At 40.0% G+C, this 17,807-nt stretch overlaps 1 protein-coding gene across 5 annotated transcripts in view; it reads right to left on the bottom strand.

Moving 5' to 3' along the window:
* PLEKHH2 (pleckstrin homology, MyTH4 and FERM domain containing H2) overlaps nt 1–1,493 on the bottom strand; it is an 83,662-nt gene extending 82,169 nt beyond the window's left edge. For 3 of the 5 annotated variants that reach the window (XR_006719225.2, XR_006719227.2, XR_006719226.2), the window contains exon 1: nt 1,343–1,493. The gene's annotated coding sequence lies outside the window, so the exon portion shown is untranslated. The remainder of the gene's footprint in view (nt 1–1,342) is intronic. The other 2 variants (XM_010967715.3, XM_045504877.2) reach the window with 1 other exon arrangement.
* Nucleotides 1,494–17,807: the final 16,314 nt, after the last annotated feature.

Genomic DNA, 17,807 nt, shown 5'->3' with positions numbered 1-17,807 from the left:
TTTGGGAGCTACAACCACGTGCTAAATAAACATCACTTCTAAATTTTGAATTTGAAAGTAATCTATCTTCACTGCAGCAGACAGGAAAAAGTCTTGGGTTTCCAAATACCCCCAATGACTCTTGGAAACAGTCACTGACACAAAATAAACTGTTTACAATTGTGGAGTGAATGCTCTTTTTTCCTGAATCTTTAACTTCCTGTTTCTCTTCCAAATCCCTAAAGGGAAAGAAAAAGAAAAGAAAGAATTCATCTACTTTGGCTTACCCCAGTGAAGCACAGGGCAGCCACTCATATTCTTTAATTCTCTTCTCTTAAGGGTCAGCTTTACTTGGTCAGGTAACGTGTGTGTGTGTGTGTGTGTGTGTGTGTGTGTTTCTAAAGCATTCAGGTAACGTGTGTGTGTGTGTGTGTGTGTGTTTCTAAAGCATTCAGGTAACGTGTGTGTGTGTGTGTGTTTCTAAAGCATTCAAGATGTCTTTCTTGACCACACTGAGGCTTGCCTTGTTTAAGGAACCTCCCGACCATCACCCAACACCACTCGGGCAAAGCCTGCCCGTCGGTGGCACTGCTAAGAACCGTGCTCCTCACTCCACAGCTCCTCGGGGTCACACACAGCTGTGTGGTCGAGGCTTGCAACTGGCATTTTCACAAAAAAAGCAGTGACCTGCAGGTAGCACAGCACTACGGCTTTTCCAGCGTAAGTGGCTCAACTTCTCTTTCCACTGCGTTTCGCACATCAAAATCTACGGCTCAAGTGTTCCATCTTTTAAAAAGTGGTCTAATAACTTCAGGAACAGCGCGCTTTCACGGTAGGTCACCTAAGGGCACTTTGACATTCCAGCAGCTCAAGGTGTAGAATGTGGTTCTTTAAAGTTTTGAGAACTTTCGCCCCCGAGAACACAAGAAGGGGCTCTCAAGAAGCGGAGGCCGAGCGGCAGCACCCCTAACTTTGTGGGCCACTCGGCACGAGGGCGCGGGGCAGCCCGGGGCTCCCCGTGAACGCCCGCGCTACAACACAAACCCGGGCCCCGCGTTTTCAAACAAAATGTCACAGGAGACCAGAGGGTGAGGAGCCGCGGGCCACTGCCCCCAGACGAGACCCCAGCCCTGGGGGCAGCAAAGCGAGCGACGTCGAGCGCCTGGGCTGCGGCGGGAGGCGCAGAGGCGAGTCCCTTGCCGGCCCGCTCCATCCCCCGTGTCCGGCCCGCGGGATCGGCCCGACGCCCCATCCTCAGCGCAGCTCGCCCACCCGCAACTGCACGCTTTCGAGGGGGCGGGGACCCCGGGCAGCGGAGGTGCTAGGGTCGCCCCTCGGCTCCCGGCCTGTCCCATCTGCCTACCTCTGAGCCGGCCCCCGGTGGCAGCGCCCAAGTCCTGGCAGCGCCTGATGCGGGGCTCCTGGGGCTCTCAGCCCGCGCCCGCCTCACACCAAGCCTGGAGCGGGCGGGGGGCAGGGCACCGCCTCGTCCTGGGACTGGCGGCCGGAGTAGGCAATCAGAGGCCTCAGTCGACATCCTGACGTCACCTGGGGTGTGGCTATGACTTTGACCCCTCCCAGTCCCTCCCCAAGGAGTGAGTACTGTCCAGGAGCTTGTACCCCTGGGCTTTACCACACTTAGACCTTGTTGTGGCGGTCACCTCCTTTACATTACCTTTGCTTCGATTCGGCACCCTCCTGTTTGGTCTCAGCCTGAAGTGTCTCCTCTTACCAATCTATCCTTCACCTTCTTCCCAGGTTAACTGTCCTTAATCGCAGTTTTGATGTGCACCCTAACAGAGACCCTCATTTGCTTCCTTTTGCTTAAGTTATCAAGAACAGACTCATTAGTCTAGTATTCCAGGCCTCCATCCTACTTTTGTCAGGTTTATTTTTCGCAGCTGCCTTTCACACACCTGAGACTATTGCTGTGCACTTCTCCATCCTAGGAAAGTCCATTTAGAATGTTTACCTACTATTTCCAACGGCCACCTTTAAAAGTTCTAACTATCCTCTAAGATACAGCGCAAATAATCTTCTCCAGGTAACCATGCTTGTCACCCCACCTAGCAGTAATCTCTTCTCTTGTTTCTGCTCCCTGAGCATTTAGCTTTTTACTCCGCTTGGCACTTAGCTTTCTGCCTCGTGTACCATTCCTTATCTCTCCATTAGACTGTGAGCTCTTTGAAACCAGAGATTTGTTTTCTTTCTTTTTGTATCCTTCTCAGCATCTAGCTCAGAGCATTGCATAAGTAAGTGAGTGATAATTTTAATGTAATTGGATTTTACATCCCAAGGTGGGGTCTGGAGAGGCCAATCTCAGGGTTAAAAAAGAGAGAGAGAATTCTGAATGTTATGGGTAATCCTTCCCCAGGTCACAAAGCTAGGTCAGACACATTACACCCTTCGGTTCACAAGTGGCCAATAGAAACTGCAATAAGGCTTTTTTCACTACAATCTTTTTTTTCCCTTCAGTTTATCTCACCTTATATAGAAAAAGCACAAAGGAGATAAAGATTTAGGGAAGGCAATAAACGAGTACGACTAAAAAGCCAGCAAGTGAGTATCAGGCTTCCATATTTCTTCCAGATGAGCACTAATTTTGGACTGGATCCCAGCCTACCCCCACACATCAAATTCCTTTTGCCTTTTGTGGGAGCTGATGATGCATATCATATGAAAAATCGTCTCCAAACAGCTTTGGCAAACACTCAGGCTGGACTGGGCTTATTTTACAGAGCACGCAGGAGTTAAATAAACAAAGTTTAAGTAACTTGCAAAATTTAACACAGCGAGTCAGTAGAGACCAAAGAGCTAAGTTCAGGAGAAAGAAAGAATGCCAAAATAGAATCACTTCCGTTTGTGAGTCAGAATACATTTAGTCATTCTAAATAGGCTAAGAGAGCTGAGTGAATAAAGTCACTCATGAAAAGAAGCTTTCTAAACACGGCTGCCACTCTCGTAAGGCTCAGCCAACATTTACTTACTGTCACCTTCTTCTAAAAACATGACAAACTAAATTTGTTTGGCCGTGAAGAATACAGTGGAATGGCATCCGGTTCCTGGTTGTGCTAAGAAAAATACGTAGAACAATGGAATATTATTTAGCAATAAAAAGAAAAGCAGTACTGATAAATGCTGCAACATGGATAAACCTTGAAAACATTATGCCAAGTGAAAGGAGCCAGTCACAAAAGACCACGTTTTGTATGATCCCATTTACATGAAATGTGCAGAATAGGCAAATTTATAGAGACAGAAAGTAAATTAGTGGTTATAAGGGGCTGGGGAGGATGGGAGTGATGGCTAAAGAGAGAGGGGTTCTTTGGGGGTAACGAAAACATTCTAATTTGTGGTGATGATTGTGCAACTCTGTGAATATACTAGAGGCCATTGATGGGTACAGTTTAAATGGGTGAATTGTATGTTATGTGAATTATATCTCAATAGAGCTGTTCGTTAAAAAATACATGCTGAATTTTGTTTTTATGTTAAGTAGCAGCAGTTGGAAAATATCTCTGACCAGCCCTGGTCAATGTTCATGATACTATGTACCTTTGTTTCATTGTATTTGCCTTAGTTGTAACATTATGTATATTTGTAATTATATGATTTTCTGTTTCCCCCTGCTAGACTGTAAGTGCTGAATGAGTAGAAACTGGTTTTCCTCTGGAATATATATGAGCATCTAGCACAGTGCCTGGCAGGTAGCAGGTACACATTAAGTATTTATTAAATGAATGAAGATGGCAAGGGATATATTTTCTTAAGTACTTGTAATGTTCCAGGTCACCAGGAGCAAACAGACTCAGTTTCTGTCTTCATGGAATTGTGGTCTAGGAGGAGTGGTGCATATTCATTAGATGTTCACACAAATAAATACATAATTACAAATTGCATTAGAAGTTCTGAAGGAATAGCAGCACAAGGTGCTATGCAACTGAATAAGAAGAGGATCTGGGAATCAGGAAGTCCTTCTTTGAGAAAATGACAGTTGAACTGAGGTCTGAAGCCAGGCAAGAGCAAAGAAGTAATGGGAGGAGCATCCTAAGGCATGGGAACCACAGGTGCCAGGCCCTGCGGTGAGGAGGAGCTGAAAGAAGGCCAGTGAGGCAGGGGCACAATGAGACCCAGGGAGCAAGGGGAAGAGTAGAGCAGGAGGAGGCTGCAGAGGGAGGGCCAGACCATGTGGGGCCTTGAAGAACGGGGTTTCTCAGACTTCAATGGGGATCTTATTAAAATGCAAATTCAGACTTGATAAGCCTGGGATGTGGACCAAGATTCTGCATTTCTAGTAAGCTCCAGGGCTATGCTTTGAGTAGCAAGACTACAGCAACATTATTCTAAGTGCACTGAGAATCCCCTCAAGTTTTTTAAACAGGGGTGTGATAAGATCAGATGTGGCAAGTTGCAGAGTGGATTAGAAAAGAGCAAGAGTGGATTCAATGTATGTCAGTTATCCTGGTGAGAAGTGGTGGCAACTGGGGAGTGGAGGTGATTCAAAGAAGCAATGGATGAACATAGCTGTGCTTTAGGAAGCTCTGTCTAGTGTGCTGGAGGAAACAGCTGGAGAGAAGAGCAATGAGGAGGCTAAGGGAGTAGTTCAATGGAGATCTGAACCAGGGGGCTCATGGCAAGAATGAAATGGAGCCTCTGGTGGGAATTAAAAGGTTCTGGGTGGAATAGATAAAAATAGTAAACAAGTATGTGGTGCTTACAATGCATAGGACACTTCCAAGTGCTTTAGTGTATATGATCTCATGACAACCTTGTGATATAGGTACAATTATTCCCATCTGACAGATAAGGCAGTGGAGGAGCACAATTTAAATCACTGTCCTAAGGTTGCACAGACATTAAGCTTGGGACTGGGAATTCTGGCTTCACAGTCATCTCTATAACAGCATCTCAACTTCTTTCAAAAAACTGAATCTACCAGGTCTGACAATTGATTAGAACAGGGGGACATGAGGGTCTTGGAGGCTTTGAGTGACTGGGAAATGATGGTCCCACTAACCAAAGTAGAGAAGCAAAGAGCAGAAGGAATTAGTTAAGGAGAAAAAGAATGAGATCTGTCTTGGATCAGCTGAGGGCAACTTGAGGTGCCACTGAAATATCTGGGAAGAGAGAGCCAGAAGAAAATAAGTCAGGCTGAGTGGAGGACAAAGGCCTGGGTTTGGGCATACATTTCAAGATAATCTGCATGGAGAGGAGATTTTTGTAAATTGCAGAATGATTGCTGACCACATAGCTGCTTGGCATACTGCGAGCAAGAGCAGAGAGTTTGAAGGAGGCAGGGTTAAGGGAGCTGGGTAAATACTAGGGAAAAGAGTCTGGCTCTTTAATCCAACTGCACATAAAATCACAAAAGAAACAAGGGGAGAGGAGACACTGACCCCACTAGAAAGAGCATATGGCTTCTGGAGCAGAGATATTGGAAACCCTAGTTCAAAAAGTAGAAGTCCCAGCACCTGAGGAAATACATCAAAGTCAATGAGAAAAAGATTGGGGGGAAAAAAGAGCCTGTAGAGCAAGCTCTTACTAGCTGACTAGGGTACAACCTGGGGTATAGGCCCAGGCACCCCAAGCTGTTTACCTGCAGCTCAAGAGACCAGCAAACTCTGGGCACCAAAGTGTCCCTAGAACCAGGGAGACAGACAAACAACCTGGCCCTCGTAGAGGGGGTGGACAGGAAGATGGCCTGTTTAGTGTGTCCCCAGTGCCTACAGCGTAATGGCTTGTTCAGTCCTTTGGGTCTGAATGAAGGCAGGGCACTCTTTAACCCCGCCTCACCAGGGGAGCTGGGCCCCCTCTAACACAGACTGCTGTGGGCAGCAGCTCACAGGTGGGGCCAGGTCAAGGCCAAGGTCAAGACCGATGGTGGTGAGAGTTTAATGGGCACTGATAAGGCCACGGGGAAAGCAATTGTGTACAGAGGAAAATGAAAAGTGCTGGGGCAGAGCTTTGTGGATAACTTACTTTAAGGTAGGTGAAAGGACGAGCAGATTGAAGGGTAGTCAGCAATAACTTGGTCAGGACTCATGAAGTAAAGGAAAAAAAAAAAAAAGACACCACATGAGAGACACATAGGAAAACAGTGACCCAAAGAGTATCAAAAAGTGTTAAAATGTGAACAGAGGATTTACTGTGTTTTGGGTCAGTACCTACCAGGCAGAGACTGCCATTCTGGTACAGATGCTCATTACAGCTAATAACTAAAACTTTCTCCCCTCTTTTTATATTGCATAAAGAGAAAGCTTAAACCATAAGTAAAGGAACAAAAAACACTGCAAAACTGATCACAACATCCCCTGACACTGACAACTGGAGAAAAGACACATTATAAGGACATTATTATGTGCTGTGTGATAACTGTAAAATGAAAAGGAATCTTCAAAAGACTTTGGAGAAGGCAGAGGTCACCAGAATGGTAACAAGCAGAGAATACTCAGTGAAAAGGTGCAGCATGAGCTGGGGAAAGATTGTTGGAACTGGTTGCTGTATTGCTGGGGTGGAGGTGAGGCAAACTGCCAGAGCCAAGCCCAAGACAAGAAGCACTAACCCGTAGGTGAATGAATGAATGAATGAATGAGGGTGGTGTCCATGAGGGAGACTGAGTCATCCTGCCCAGCTGGAAGGAAAGAGGTTTGGCGTCAGTTGACAGTCTGATTCTAATAGCTGACACTGAGGTGTTCAGGAGCATGACTTAATACAACACAATCCGAAGAGCCTGTATCAATCAGATTTCTTCTTCTACCATTGCCTATGGAATATATACGGATGTTTCAGAAAACCTGACAGGGTGAATGAAGAGGTATTTGATTGCCATGGAACAAAAGTACAAGCTTGCATGGAGCATTTATTTGAAGGATTGCAGATATACAGCCAGAAAATCCTAAGAGTAGAGGTGAGGAGTGGGCAGATGGAAAAAAGGAAATGGAAAAATGAGAGAGGGCTGTATGTAGAAACAGAAGAGTGTCAATGTCTTGTTGAACTCAAGAAGTGGGTTTGCACTGAGCCCAGCTGAAATAATGTGAGAAGACTTGGCAACAGTGTTTTGAACTAACAATTGAATCAAAGTAATTACTTGCATCCTTGCTTTCAATAAGTCTTTCCTTTACTTAATCGAATTCATATGGTGGCCCTGGACTTTGAACTTTAGTGCTGTGTTATCCAGTTATATATGCAAATCAATAGAATAACTTTTCTAAAACAGTTCCCTATAGCCAGTTGTTTTATATTGTTTCCTGATTATAAAAGCAATATAAATTCATTTTCACTGGAAAATATAAAGACAGAACAAAGAAGAAAACTAAGATTACTCACAATTCATCATCAGTCTTTTTTCCTGTAAGACACATTTTCCCTTAATGAGATTTCCTTATAAGAGTATGCTGAATACTTTTTATCTTGCTTTAACACTGAAGATTTTATTGTGAGCATTTTCTTTGTCATTAAGTATTATTGGAAAACACTTTTAAGGATTGGTTAATATTCCACTATAGGACTTTACCCTAATTTACTTAACCATTCTCTTATTATTGCACAATTAGGTTATTTCTAATTTTTTACTATTATAAAAACAGCATAACTGTTTCAATATGTTCCTAATGTAATAATGTCTTAGAAGACTTTAATAATAGCTTTGTTGAGATACAATTCACATACTACACAATTCACCTATTTAAAGTGTACCATTCAATGATTTCTAGTATAGTCACAGATTTGTGTAACCATCACCATGATCAATTCTAGAACATTTTCATCAACCCCAAAAGAAACTCAATACAGTTTAGCCATCACCTTCCAACCCCTCCCCGCCACCAGGCCTCAGGAACACCTTATCCATTGTTTACTCCTATAGATTTGCCTATTCTGGGTATTTCAAATAAATGGAACCATACAGTCTTTTGGGGCTAGCTTTTTTCACCTAGCATAATGTTTTTAAGATTTATCTATGTTGTAGAATGTATCAGCAATTCATTCCTTTTATAGCTAAATATTATTCCATTGTGTTGGATATATCACATTTTGTTTATCCATTCACCTAATAATGGGCACTTGGGCTATTTCCACTTTTTGGTTGTTATGAAGAATGCTGCTATGAACATTTATGTACAAGTCTTAGTATGGACTTACGTATTCAATTCTGTTGGAAGAATTGCAGCAACTCTTGGTATTGGAGTTGCTGGGTCATACGGTTAACTTTATGTTTAACCTTTTAAGGAACTGCCAGACTGTTTTGCAAAGCAGCTGCATGATTTAACATCCCCACCAGCTGTGAATGAGGGTCCCACTCTCTATATCCTATAATTAGTTCTTTTTACACCCACTTACCGACACGTCATGGTTCCCCACAGTGTGTGTTTGTCTTAGCTGCAATAAGTAATAAACCCAACTTGTTTAACTACAAGCATGTCTTTGGCTGGAGGGAGTTGACAGAAGTAGATGTTCCACAGAGACTCAGCAGAAGCCCTCACTGTGGGCAGGACCCTCAACTCTCAGTAATCCTGTGCACATCTGAGATCCCTGTGTCTCTACCTGCACATGCTAAAAAGGAGCTCCAATATTTCACTGAAGCCCTTTAGTGTTGGGTTTATTTTGTTTTCATAGGAATAAGTGCCCTTGGGATTTTTTTCTAAAACCTCACCAGTTTTGTATTGTTTTTTGGCAAAATTACTTTTTAGCCAACACCCACTTCTGCTTGACAAGCATCTTGAGTGTTGTTTGTAAAAGGAAAATTCTACAGGGGGAGGACCTAAACTTTCTTCCTTCTCCTTGCAGGGAGAAATTGGCTTTTTAAAAGAACAATTTCATATTTGTAGAGGGAGGAAATTTAGTTTGTCTCTGAGCAAGCCTCAAGGACCAAGGAGTTCATAAGTCTCCACAGACCAGCTTGAAAATTAAAATGAGCTTTTCCATGGATCACCTTTACAGACCTTATAAGGACTTCTCCCTCAGTCTTGTCTTTGTTTCCCTGAGAACTGCTGTGTTTAATTTCATCTGCAGCAAATCAGGAGACTGCTGAGCCCTGGATTAGCTACAGTTGGCCTTTGGCCAAGCTCCGCAGACACAAAGTTAGCCAAGCACCATCCTCATGGACCATTCCATTCTCAGGGGGTTTTCTCAATATAAAACAGCACCTCTTCCAGGCTAAACACCTGCTGCCTTCATGTTTTCTTCTTTATATGCTAACTTGTACACTTGACTTCCTAACTGGCACGATTTCACCAGAGACAGTTTGGAATGAAGTGGCTCATCTGTGGAACTTTTGACATGAGTGAGGTTATTCATTTGAGAAGTGCCTCAGAAGAAAAAAAAGGAAAGTTTCTTAAGAAGATTGTCTTGTTTGCCTAAAAGAGAGAAAAGTTTGTTTAACCTAAGAAATATCCTCTCCCTTTTTTTGTACTTTAGAGATTAGTGAGATCTGACGTTCTAATTTATGGCTTGATAAAAATTTTCAAGGATTCAAGTTATGTCAAAACCATATGCACATCACTCCCTTTTGTGTGTCTATACATCAAATTTATTTTTCTACATCTAAACTTTCTTCCCCTCCTTGCATAGGGAACATAATTAGCTTTTTACAAAAATAATTTCATATTTGTCTGAAGACAGCTCCCTCACATTTTTTTCTGTTTCTCTTCCTCTCTTTTTCCTTCTCTTGGGAGACTTTAATGACAAATTAATTTTAAAGAAGCCTTAGTTGTTATGTGATCACCCTAGGGGTATAGTCCAGGTAACCAGTCAAAAATATCTCAAAGAAAGAAAAAAATTATTAAACCGTGTTTCTTTCTGTTGACACTAAAAAGTATATTTACACATTAGCCTGCATAACAGCTATGAAATAGGAAGAAAAGCCTTTAACTTTAAGATAAAAGAAGAATTTTTGCTGCGATTAAAGAGTCTTTAAAATTAGTTCACCAAGGGGAGGGTATAGCTCAGTGGAAGACTACATGCTTAGTATGCATGAGGTCCTGGGTTCAATTCTCAATACCTCCATTAAAAATAAATGAATAGTTCAAATTTTGTAGATACTGACAGGTATATATAGAATAGATATACAAGATTATACTGTATAGCACAGGGAAATATATACAAGATCTTGTGGTAGCTCATGGTGAAAAAGTATGTGACAATGAATATATGTATGTTCATGTATAACTGAAAAATTGTGTTCTACACTGGAAATTGACACAACATTGTAGACTGACTATAACTCAATAAAATAAAATGTGTAAACAAACAAACAAATAAACAAACCTAATTGCCTTCCCCCTCCCCAAATAAAATAAATAAATTAAATTAAATGGAAAAACATTAAGAAAAAATTTGTTCAGCCTATAAAAATAAAGTCAGCACAATAGTTTGGTTCATTTAGGGCCAGGGTTAAATTTCTTGTGATTCAAACATCTTAAATTTCCTACATTGGTTTTATAAATTAAATAAATTATCACTGTTTCTATAACTTGCTTTAAGTAAAAATTATACATATGAAATTGTATTCAACTAAACGGAATGATAATGAATGTCTGTTCAAAGAATTTAATTTAATGAAGTTCTTACAATGCTACAAATCATAAGGGTTTAATGTGTTAGCTAAATTATATTTGCCAGAGCTTTAACTTTAAAACCTTAGACAAATGACTAAGTTAACTAATAAATAATCTTTGGAGGTCGAGACAGCTTCTAAAAAAGAAACAGAAAAATTGGCCAGTAAACAATTTTAAGTTACCTTCTTGCTTCAACTGACAGTACATTAACATTTGCAAATACATTGAAATGGTATTACGCACATACACACACAACTTATTTATTTTTATCTCCTCAAATTTGATACAATTATATGGAGTAAGTGCTAAAGGAGAAAAACACGTTTGGTTTTCAATTTTCTAGTTTTCTTTTGTGTCTGAAGAAAAAAAGTTGGTTACTTTGGTTAAATATAACAATATAATTGTTTAATTACAGTAAATACAATAAAGTTTTTAAAAAACAAATATATATGCAATGATAATGCATATGATTTTGTTTTCATTAAGAAAGTTATAGTTTGTTCAGATGGCAAATTTACTATCCTATATACATTTTATCTACTCTATTACTAAGTTAATTATATTTTAAAACTATAGGGGAAGGTATAGCTCAAGTGGTAGACTGTGTGCTTAACATGCACAAGGCCCTGGGTTCAATCCCCAGTACCTCCTCTAAAAAAGTAAACAAATAAATAAATGTAATTACCTCCCCTGAAATAAAAAAACCTAAAAACAAAAAGAATAAAGTAAAAATAAAACTATAATTAAAGGCTTCAAATTAATATCTATTTATATATATGTATCTGTTTATGTATGTGGGATTGAATACATATTAAGGTATATCATATATCAATAAGTCTTTTACTTCAAATAGTTACATGAATAATATACAAAAGGAGTAAAATTAGAATTTGGATCTTTTTTTCTATAAAATTAAAAAGTTATTTTATGAACAGACCAGTGGAAGTCACCAAATTATTTTGCTAACTCCTGGTGTTTCTTGACATAGTTTTAAATCATTTTTCAAGAGTTCTTACTTTTGAAAAAAAGTTAAATTCCTAGCAACAATTTTTGCTTATTGCTGTGATTTTACAATTTTACTGAAAATTGTTTTGTCTTTAGCTATTTATGAATCTGTCTCCTTAATCACTCTCGATGTTGCCTTTCCTAAATTCAGTCCTCAAATTCAGAATAATAAAACTGCTAAGATGCCTTTTATGACAGAGCTATCTTTCAGTTCCCTGACTTGTAGGTAGCACAAAGATTGGCTCCATTACTCAATAAAAGAAAAGGAAACAGGAATATTTAGGTTTGTGTAAAATTCTCCAAATTTTAACTAATTCAAAACCTGTATGAGTTTTGTTTAACAAATTTAGGATTAAAAAAAAAAAACCCTGACAATAAAAAAAGTTTATCTTCTTAGGAAAATTACACTTAGGTAAAATGTCTTCCTTAAATAAAAATACTTTCTATGATTGGATACAAATTTAAGAAAAAACAACTATACGCTCACGTATAAGCACAAAGATTAGTACAACAACTACCTATTAAAATGTTCTTTCCAGGGGGGTGGATATAGCTCAGTAGTAGAGTGTATGCTTAGCATGCATGAGGTCCTGGGTTTAATCCCAGTTCCTCCATCAAAAAAAAAAAAAAAAAAATATATATATATATATATATATATATATATATATATATATATATAAACATATAATGTGTATATATCTATATATCTCTCTATATATCTCTCTATATCTATATCTATATATATTTAAAGTGTTCTCCAGGATTCTAGATTCTCAATTCCTGTTTCCCTTTTGGTTCATACAAAGTCTGAATAAACACTAGTGGTATTAACACAAATCCATGGTAATCTTTCAAAGCCTATAGCTCATTTCAGCATTTCACTAAGTAGCCAAAACGTAGCCACCTGGTCCAAAAGTGTGACAGCAACAGTAACATGTAAAAACATCAACTGATTTTGTTTTAAGATTTTCCATTAACCTTAATGGTTCCTGTGCTATATAGTCTCTTCTATTGATAGTAAATGCTCATCACTTTACAGCTAGTCACTTCATCTTTTAAAATATTGTTGTATTTCCCTCCCATATCACTGTGACACTAACACAACCACTCTCCTTCCTTTACCTGAAAAGAGAGCACCCTGTGATGACTTAACCCTTAACAGGGAACTCTCCATGTCCCATAGAGACTCCTTTGAGTATTCCTGATTTAATTTTGTAATGGCTCATACTTAAAAACTAAAAATTGCCAAGCAGGCTATCACAGACTTGAATTTACCCTTGAAATTTAAGCTTCTCGCAGAAATTAAATCAGTTCAGATGACCATATAATTGCTCTTGCCCAGTGCCAGCTAACAAAAGATAAAATATTTGTACTGATAGTAGGTATTGTTTGGGTTAGTCTGTGATTTCAAAAGGCTTCAGAAACAAAGGAGTTTCCTGACCATTACAGGAGCCCTTGTAAAATGGACTGTGAAATAAAGAATCTTGAGATGTTTTGCTGGTACCTAAAAAGATAGCCATAATAACAGTGAACATTTAACAAAAATCCTTCATGATATTACCCCAAATAGCTGAGAGAAATTAGCCATGTTGTAGAACCAACATTACTGGGCCAAGAGTGTTTCATGGAAAGAGACGGGTCTATTGAAAGACTGAACAGTGAGAGAGGCTGTTGTCAGGCTAAAGACTTAATGTCCCCAAAGGTGCTGATTTGTTTCATGTGTTCAAGTCTTGCACCACATTGTTCCCTGTGCTGGGAAAAGCTAGAATGCCACCCTGTTTACAACTTAATCACCTTTACATCCTGAAAAACCTTTTGCTGTGTGGCTTCTCCTGCCCTACAAAAGCCTAAGTAATCACTCGCTACTTTGTCCCATCACTATAATCGCTGATTTCTCTGTTCTAGCCTTTGCCAATGTTTTTCTTCAACACTAGATGAAATTCCTTAGAGAACAGAAAGTATGTCTCATATACTTTCTATGCTTAGGCACTAGGAACCCAAAGGGGCTAGCATTGGAATAGGTACTCACTAAATGTTTGTTAAATGTATGAATGAGTAATTGTACTGATTCTACACGTAATTTACTGATGCTAGTTCTTGGAGAAGACAATGACTGGAAAAGCCCAGGATTCTCCTACATCAAGAAAAGAATGACAGCAGAGTAAAAACCAATATAATTATAGATATGTGTAAATAGATATAGATAGAAAAAACAAAATAAAATCTATCCATCTATCCATCCATCCATCCATCCATCTGTATTCTAGCTCTTGCCTGATTAGTAAAGGAGGTGAAAAACCACAAATGTGTCTTATTCAATAAACCTGTTAATATTTGTCTCCAGTTAGTTCTGTGAAATCAGAAGCTGAAATGAAATGGGCTTTGGATGAATGATGTTTATTAGGGACCAACTTCCTGTTGGAAGGGGAGGAGGTAGAATTGGAGTGCAAATGAGATGTAGTCTCCCCAGAGCCTCAGGAAATGCCATGGGGAGTCCTAGAGCACATACCACCCCCAGTCAGAGTTGTCCCACAATGACCACAAACATACTATCAGTAGTTGGAAGGGAAGGTGTGTGCTTAGATGTGGCAACAGTTCAGGGAAACCCTGATGGGAGTGACAGCTGGAGGCTGTTGGGTCACCGAATTCCAAGCAGCCTGGGCAGCAAGTCCTTCCTTGAAGCAGGACCTCTGGATCCACCGCAGTCTTACTCCATAAACTTCCAGTCATGATTACAAATGAGGTAGGTTATATTCGAATTTCCCTAACAAGAATGTGTGTATTTAAAAAGGTGTGGAAAACATCAAAGATGTATGATGGAAATCAGTATATTGGAAATATACTACGAATGCATTTTCCTCAGAGATACTGTTGGAACTTGAAACACTGCCTTGTAGCTTCCTTTTTTTTTTTTTTTAAGTTTGATGGGTAATATTTTAAAGTCAGAATATTGGTTTATTTCATCCCAAAAGACAACATTTTTCATGGCAGGTTGCAGATCACTCTCTCCTTTGAGGTGTTGTGAATTTCATTATTCCATCCCTTTTCCACGACATCAGGAGCCAACTATCCAAACATATTTCTGTTAAACTGATTAATATGGTAACTCCGTACTTAGTGTTAATCTTTTATATTATAAACGATTCTTTAAACCTTTTCTTAAAGCAATGAAGCTAATAGATTTCTTGAAACATTTTCAATATAATAGATATTACTGAAGAATTTAAACATTATAAAAATTACCTTCTAGTGGGGGGAAAACACCTTTCCTCTGAATCTAATACTTTTTTCTCTTGTGCTCTTTTTTTTCCCCTGTGTCATCCTAGACCATTCTATTCTACTGTTGCTCTTTCTTTCTTACTGGTTCTAACCAACGTTTCACGTTTTTCTTGCCTAGCTGTTGTCTTTCACAGCTTATATGGAGTTCGCTATCAATAAGATCTAGAGGTCACCAATGACACATTAAGGGTTAATTCTGAATAAAAAAAAATCAGACTCTTACAGACATTTGGAAAACTGTTTAAGAGACTCTTACAGCTCAAGACTCTTGAGACCCAGCTGTGCTCCCCCACGCACTTGAATCTCCAGCTGTCTCTTGAGTTTGTAGTCTTTTTCTCTTTGTTTTTACTAACATCAGAACAGAATGGCATTCAGGTAAGTCCAGCTCAGTTCTCTGGATGCTACTGGAGCACTTGTTTGTCACAGACTGTAGAAGGGACTAGAGGAATAAAGATAATTCCAGCCCTCCAGAATTCTGCTACCTGATGGGGTAGACATTCACATAAACAGATCATTTCAATACAAAGTGAAATGCTAATGGAGGGGTATACTCAATGCTCACTGGGAGGACAAAGAAAAGGCACCTAACTCAATCTAGAGGCTTAAAGAAAATTTCTAGGGATGATGACAGCTGATTTGAGTGTTAAAGGATGTTTAAGAGGCGTCCAGTCCAATATTACTAGAGCATCTTGTTGGGGTGGGGCACTAGAGGGGGCCCACAGGAGGGATAAATGCCATGCCAAGTACCATATATTGTATCCTTTAAGATGTGGGGACCTGCTGGTTTTAAGTAGAGAAGTGCCTTGTATTTTGGAAATATCATTCTCACTGCTGAGCCATGAGGATGGCTCTGAAGCAGTGGTTCTCAATGTGCCCTTGACAGCAGCTTCAGCATTGCCTAAGGATTTAAAGATGCGCATTCTCAAGCCCCACCTTAGACTGACTGAATCAGAAACTTTGGGATTGAGGCTCACCATCCGTTTCAACAAGCCCTCCAGGTGATTTTGACACAGGCCAAAGTTTGAATCACTGCTCTAAATCAGCAGGAATATTTGAACAAGTCTGGAGCAGGGCTCAGATTAAGAAGGAACTCACATCAGGCACAGAATTTAAGAGGCTGGTAAAATTCTCAGTAACCAAGATAAATAATATGTTAATGTAATATTTTTTAAAAATCAAAATTGATGCCAAAAATTCGCGATGTTGTTTGTTTTAGGACCCTGTGTTATTGTGCAATGGGAACAGCTGTTTCCCATCAGCTTGGGGTTCCCAGGGCCCACATAGCTGTTACATCTCCCATCAGGCAGATTGGGTAATGTGGGGTTCAGGGCTAGCTTCAAGCGTGCAGCGGAACAGTGCCCTACATGCAGAAGGACCCCATGCTTAGCTGGTTTACTGCTCTGTGGTCACTGTCTTGAAATTCTTCATAATTTTAAAGAAGGGGCTCTGTATTTTCATTTTGTATGGGGCCCTGCAAAGTTTCTCCGGAATGGTTTCTAGATGTCTTTTTTCCTTCAAATTTTCCATTAGCGTACAGTAAATTCCGTCTTCTTGTTGTTGCAGAACTTTCATTAACTTTTCTGATTTGGGTCCGAAAATGAGAGGACATTTTGATAACTGTACCCAGAGTACAGATTTTTCCTTTTTGCCTCAGGCTCCAGCATGGCCCAACACAGTACTGGTCCAGAGACGTTTTTTAATTGTCACAACTAAGGGGTGCTACTGACATCTAGTGGGTGGTGACAAGGGATGCTGCTCAACATCCTATAATGCACAGGACAGCTTCACAACAAAAAATCATTGGTCCAAAATGTCAACGGTGATTAGTCAGCTAGGAGGGAGTGGAGTTCGAGGGAAAGAAAGACTCAAGAGTTTTTGCTTGCTTAGGGCACAAGCTGTGGTATAGAGGATTTGGGAGGAGAAGTTAGTTAGGCAGAAATGAGGCAAAAAGAGACTGGAGTTTGAGGTAGGGCACCCGAGTAGAGATATTTGTTTAAAGTCAGAATCTGAATCTCTGAAGGGAGTTTAGGATGGTCAGCAGGTACCTCTACTGTGGTCCTCTGACCTACCCAAACCTTCAGGACAATCCATCCCTCCTGCTTCAGAGACACTACTGCTCAACCAACGAACAAGGAAGGCAATTTTTGGCCTTTTAAGTCCCATGTGATTTTTCTGAAACTCATTGGCAGAGGAATAGCTTTGTGCATTTAAAATATTTAGGCCCTAAAGAGCTCAAGGTATAAAGTTCATTGTCATGCTATAGTTTACAGGCTGGAATAACTGGCAAATCCAAGTACTTTACTCTGAGGTGAAATAAAGATTCCATAGGAATGCTCCAAATGGACAGGAACAGAACCAGCATCACAAGCAGCATATACCTGCTTGGAGAGGCAGCCCTCCTTTCCAACAGCTGAGACCACTTACAGGCCTCGGGACAGAGATAAAGCCCCATCAACTATTCTTGGGAAGAGCTGAAGGGATCCACAGTCCATCACAGATGAATGCCAAAGTAATCTCCTGCTGCTTCAGTGACGTTTGCTGGTCAAGTTTCTCTAGAACTGTTCCTGGGTGACTTTTCTTTTCTTCTTCAATTTTTACATTTGTAGAAAGTGAATTCACTTCACTCTAAATATTTTCAACCTTCTTTATTGTCATCAATAAATGGCAAGGATTTTTCTTTGTTGTTTAAGTTTATGGGATACATTTTCTGACTACAAGATAATTTTCTATTTCCTGTTTTTTTAAACATTTATTCTTTAATTCTGCACCCACGGGTACCTTTGAAGGCAGCAATGTCCAACATCGTATCCCTAGACCATGGCACAGTGCCCAGAACATGGTAGGGGTCTACAGTGTGGATGCTGTGATGTGCTGCCCAGATCTCCACTTCAGGACCAATTCATTTATTCCTCCCTGCCCCAGATGCGCTAATCTCAGATGCTACAGCTCACTGCCTGATCAGTAACTAGTTGAAGGACAGAAGGACAGAGG

This window comes from Camelus bactrianus, chromosome 15, assembly GCF_048773025.1.
Source record: "Camelus bactrianus isolate YW-2024 breed Bactrian camel chromosome 15, ASM4877302v1, whole genome shotgun sequence".
In the NCBI taxonomy this organism is placed as follows: domain Eukaryota; kingdom Metazoa; phylum Chordata; class Mammalia; order Artiodactyla; family Camelidae; genus Camelus; species Camelus bactrianus.
Note: the sequence above shows the minus strand (reverse complement) of the source record. Positions and strands in the feature narration are given on the sequence as shown.